This window comes from Dama dama, chromosome 13 (genome assembly GCF_033118175.1).
Source record: "Dama dama isolate Ldn47 chromosome 13, ASM3311817v1, whole genome shotgun sequence".
NCBI classification, from domain to species: domain Eukaryota; kingdom Metazoa; phylum Chordata; class Mammalia; order Artiodactyla; family Cervidae; genus Dama; species Dama dama.
The window spans coordinates 10,419,986-10,425,985 of record NC_083693.1 but is presented as its reverse complement, the minus strand read 5'-3'; positions in this window follow the sequence as shown (position 1 = coordinate 10,425,985).

Here is a 6,000-nt window from a genome sequence, read left to right as displayed (position 1 = left end):
ACAGTTCTCCTGCTAAGGAGGATCTTACAGATGCTATTTAGGCATTCCTGGGACTGGCCTGTGAGAGCAATTGGCAAATCATGGGATCATAGTCCCCATAACCAGGTGGATTTCATGTATGGACACTTAGAGATTCAGCTAGTAGCAATATTTGAACTACAGAAATCAAGAAGAGGTAAAGTGCCATTTAGACATCACTTCCAGAAGCCCAGTTTCTGCAAAGGATTCAGTCCATTCACTGCCCACACTCAGTGGCATGCTGACCTGAGCCTTACCAACAAGATTATCCAGCATTTCCTGCAACTCCATCCTGTAACCAGATGGGTTTTACATATGATCATCATAGATCCAGTTAGCTTGAGCAACATTTGATGTACAGAAATCAGGGGAAGAGCATCATTTACATATCACTTCCAGAGAGCCATTGCCTCTAAAGGAATTAAATCTCTTTGCCAGAAGACTCAGTGCCCTACTGGAATGAACCCTTCCATGGGGGCTCTCCAACATTCTCCAATTTTGAACCTGTGATACAATTGCGGGCTGGAGCAGGACTGATCTAGCATTGTGTTTGTGTTATGATTATCCCTGAGGGATCTATCAGTAGCTGTGTCACCCAGGCCTCGTAAAGCAGTAAGAATAGCAATAGCCATACAGAACATTGATATTTCATGAGCCAGTGTTGAGTTGCTTATGGTTGAACTATTTGTATATTTATTAATGGATCAATGCAATTTCTCTTTGTGAGAAAGTCATGGGTTACTTCCTCAGGCATGGAGTATGGCCATGACTTATAGCTTTCATCTCCAAATATGGCTTGCATTTACCAAGCAAAGTTTCTTTTCCTCTTTCAGACACCCAAAATGTGTCCCTCATTGGTCCTAAAACAGTGATTTCCACTCCCTTAAATTACTAGGGAATTCATTTAAAGTTAGCCATCCCTTAAATCCTCTATATTTGGGAAGAGAAGTCAGCAAGAAGGGGGTTCTTTTTGAAGAGTCTTCATCATTGTCAGGGTTTTCAAAGAAGTGATTTCACACCAACTTTGTATATTTGGGGACAGGATGGGACTCAGTGAGGAAGGGGGTTAATTTGGACAATCTGCCCTTGATCATGTCACCAGAGTGTAGCAGGTGGTGAGATGACTTCAAAATCATTAAAAGGGGGAAGTGGAGTCAGATGAAAAGAATGAAAAGGATATTGTCTTACAGGGCCAAATCTTGAGGCTTACTAGAGAGAAGAATTTAGGGGGAGAATCATTATTGGTATGTTGTATATAAAGGCCCAGCCAGTGAGAGTTAAGTAAGATGAGGACCTGAAAGTGAAATTCAGCCCATTTCAAGGACCACATGCCTGACAGTAATTTAAGGAGTGCCTCTTTAAGGAGGCCCTTAAGATGCCCATTGAGGTCAGCTGCCTGAGGACAGTAGCCTAGACACAGTTTCTAAAACTACTATGTTGGAGAGCACACTGTCGAGTCTTCCAAGTGGCAAAGGGGGCACCTGGGTCAGAATCAATGTCTAGTGATCCAAAGGGAACAAGAATAAGGTTGGTAATGAAGAAGATTACTCTTTTTGAAGAGGAAGTCCAGGTGGGGTCACCAAGAACAGTCCCACATCTGTGATTGTGACAGTATATGTAGAAGCCCCAGCAGAAGAACGATCAGTGGAATCACTCTTCCAGGGGGAGTATGGTCCATCCCCCCAGGGGTTGTGTTCCCATCTGGATAGTCTCCACTTTTGATTTGAGAGAGTAGGATGCTCTAGTCTATCACCTCCATGAGCCCAAGTATTATGGCATGAATTCACACCTGCCACCAGGTTATGTGTGCCCACTTCACAAGTGGAGGGAAGGTGGTACCCTGAGAAGTCTGCATTGACAGAATATGGGGGCCTTAGTGTAGGAGTCTATGATATGACTGAGAATGGCTTCTTGTGTAGATTGGTTAGTGTGAATGAAAGGAACTGCGGACTCTGCTAATTCTCACCATATCTAGGCATGCTTGGTCACCCCAGATGGGTTTGCCTTGTATGAGCAAATTTCCCCTTAGCCATTGACCAGACAAATGAAGCCATTAGCAACAGATGCTTAGTCCTTAAAAATCTGAATTGCAAAGGCCTCTTTACATGGCCTCCTTAAGGGAGAGGTGAATAGCTACAATTTTCCTAATTGACTGAATCAGAGGTTGGGGTTGGGAGTGGGGATGACCCTTTTACTAGAGGGCTGGGTGTTGAGGCTGGGTACAATGCCAGAGCCCTCAAGCAGGCTGCATTGTCTGCAACTGTGGTGGTGCTATTGGTGAGGAATACTGATATCCTATCCATCTTAGACAGTTTGTCTCAAGGAATATCCCAATTAGCCAGAGGAGGAGGAAGGAGGGTGAGGTTGGATCCCAGGCTGAGCAGCTGGAATTTGTCTCCTGTAGACACTTCAAGATAAAGATAATGACAGGAACAGAGAGGAGCAGAATCTTGCTTGGGTAAAACATAAAGAAGCTGTGTATTTCTCCTTCTTGAGGTCAAAGAGAACTCCCCGACTACACAAGCACAGAGAAGGGAGGGTGTGCCAGACCATAATATGTCCTTCCAACCTCCTAAGAACCCCTCACATGGAATTCATCTTGGCTAAAAGGTGTGCACACATGAGAGAGGGTCCTGAGTCAGACCAAGTACAGATATGAAGCAAGACAAAGCAAGATAACTGGCCAGAGGGAACCTGGAAAACTGTTCCCAAATAAGCAATTTCAGTTCAGTTCATTTGCTCAGTCATGTCCGACTCTTTGCGACCCCATGAATCACAGCATGCCAGGCCTCCCTGTCCATCACCAAATCCTGGAGTTTACTCAAACTCAGGTTCATCGAGTCGGTGATGCCATCCAGCCATCTCATCCTCTGTCATCCCCTTCTCCTCCTGCCCCCAATTAGCCACCCCCAAAATGCATAACCCTCTATCTCTCTGTCTCTCTGAGCCTGCCCATGTGTTCTTTCACATATATTGTGCTTCTAATAAATGCTCCATTTGTTGTAATCTTGTCTTGTCACTGATTTTTTTTCTTCAACGAAGACAAGGACTGAGGTCTTGCTTCCAACCTGCTGGACTTCTTGGTCTAGTGTTTTGGATCCACTGTTTTCACCACTAAGGCCCAGGTTTTATTCCAAGTCAGGGAAATAAAATCAGCTTCAAGCCACCACATCCAGTGGCCCCCAAGATCAGGGGCGCCACTATCACTTCACCAAGGCTATGAGGAAAGGGTCTGAGCATGGATGAAGCCACATCCTTCTGTAATCTGGAAAGGCCTTTGATGTCAGCTTTAGCCTTCTCTTGGTGGTACCAGTTCCATTCTACCAACAAAGCATCCGTGGTCATGCTGACCTTCATTTGGAGGCATCTCTAACCCAGGACATTATAGAAAATGGGTATATAGTAGTACCACGTAGGGGTGGTTGTTCCCTGGTTTCTAAAAAAGCCCAATAAGATGAAAAGTCGGTGCCCAAGGGGAGTATATTGGCCTGCTTCTGGGACTTAGTTTAAAATGCCATGGGGAGCCATATAAACCCATGTTTGTATCACCTATACCTGCTTGGATTTATCTCTACATTTAACACCTAGTATTTAACAGAGATGTTTTGTAGCTGTGATTTAAGAGATATACAGTGATCAACTGCCTTAAATAGCTCTGACTTGACCACAGGAAAGCACCTGCACAGATGAGAACTGGAGGTGTCTGAGAGATTCCTTTGCTTCATTATCAGGTTAAAGTCTCTACCCTGGGCAGGATTTGTAATCTGCTAGTCACAACTAGTGATATGTCAAAGATGTGTGGGAAACTGGGTGTGCCCCAGCTGCCCCAAGAAAAACCCCATTCCTTCCCTAGAGCCCTGATGACACACCTGCCTCCTATCCCTTAAATTTCTTTACTCCCACTTCCTGGGAAGGAGGTGTTCTTAAAGAAGAAGCTCTCTTTACCCTATTCTTTGGTCAATGAATAAACTTTCTGCTCTGGTATCCAGAACCTGGTTTCATTTAATTGGTGTTTGCAACTCAGGGCAAAGGATCCACTAGAAACCAGTAAAATTTGATCCAGAGGCCCCTGACATCATGGTCAGGGGTGACCAAAGACCCGATTTGGAATGTGGAGTCATGTAGAACTACAGGTAAAACTTGGGAGCCTTCCTGTGGGCTGATTTCCAAATCACAGTTAGGGCTTTGCCCAAGGTTCAGGTGGAAGGCTTATATATCTACAGTGAAAAATTAGTGACAGTAATGGATGTGTTGCCTCTAGAACACGAAATTACCTGGGATGTGATGTCCTGTCCCTGTTTGTAGCTTGTTTAATGGTGAGTCACAGATTTCTGACTGGGAAACTTTCAAGCTCACAGAGGACCAAATAATGGACAGAAGCTTGACAAGTGATTCTGAGCCTCAGATATTGTGAGGGATGGACTGTCCAGCTGTACTGGTGTAGGCAATATGTGAGGTTATACACATCCATCCATCCTGCTTCCTCGTAGGGACCCTCAGGATCAATATGATACCAAAAATGACATTTCCCACTTGTAAGGGATTTAAATACTGGCATCAGAGTTCTACAATTACAGAACTGTTTAAATACCTTCCAGGAGCTGTGTATATGTGATTCAAGCTTTGTCCAGAGTGAAAGCAAAGTGGACTTAGATTTTCCCCATAATGGGAACAGAACAGAACAGAACATGTTAACTAGGTTAAGGTCATTTCTTGAACCACTGTTATGGCCTCAAACAATTCTGAAATATCAGGAATTGGAGTCTTAATCAAGGGGAATCAGAGTATTGAGTTTCTGATAGTCAATGGTGACGTGCCTTTTATTAGTGGTTGGCTTAGATTTTGGCCAAAAGGGGCTTTTGAAAGGGAAGGTTTTGGCTTAATATCTCCAGTCTCAAGCACATTGTTAATGACAGAGTGTTGACATTCAGTGCCTTATTTAACTTGGTACTAGAGGGCATTTACCATCTTGCCTGAGGAGGAAGAGTTACTGGTGTCTATCAGGAAGGCTAAGAATTTGTTCCACATGGCATGGGGCCATGTCACCACAGCCATGAAAGAAAAAGCCCAGGGGCCATCAGGAGGAGAATCAGTTTGAGATAAATGTCCCACTGATTACATCCAAATGGATTTTTACACTTTTGATTGTTTTACCTGCATGCCCTGTAGGCAAATGTATTTCCCTTTTATGAATTTAGAGGCACTGTCTGGAATGGCAATGACTTGGGCAAAGGTGTCTTTTTGGTTCAAAAAGGCTGTAATTGAAGTGGAAGAAAACTTTCTATTATTATTTGTATTAAGTTAAAATGCATGTAAATTGAAGTGTCAAAAATTTTAAACCATATAAATGTAATGACTTATGGCAAATATATAGATTTTTTACAGTGATGTGGTGGTTAACTAGCTCTCTAGACAAACAATTGCTGATGTGCTGTTTGTCAATGTTTATGGTGTAAATTTCTTGTTGCTCAGTTGCTCAGTCATGTCCAGATCTTTACAACTACATGGACTGCAGCATGCCAGACTTCCCTGTCCTTCACCATCTCCCAGAGTTTGCCCAAACTCATGTCCATTGAGTCGATGATACCATCTAATCATCTCATCCTCTGTTATCCTCTTCTTCTCCTGCCTTCAGTCTTTCCCAGCATCAGGGTCTTTTCCAGTGAGTCAGTTCTTTGCATCACATGGTCAATGTATTGGAGCTTCAGCCCCAGCATTAGTCCTTCCAGTGAATATTCAGGATTGATATCCGTTAGGATTGACTGGTTTGATCTCCTTGCTGACCAAGGGACTCTCAAGAGTTCAGAAGTATCAATTCTTCAGCGCTCAGCCTTCTTTATGGTCCAACTTTAACATCCATACATGAAAACTGGAAAAACCATAGCTTTTACTATATGAACCTTTCTCAGAAAAGTAATGTCTCCACATTTTAATATACTGTCTAGGTTTGTCATAGCTTTTCTTCCAAGGAGCAAGGGCCTT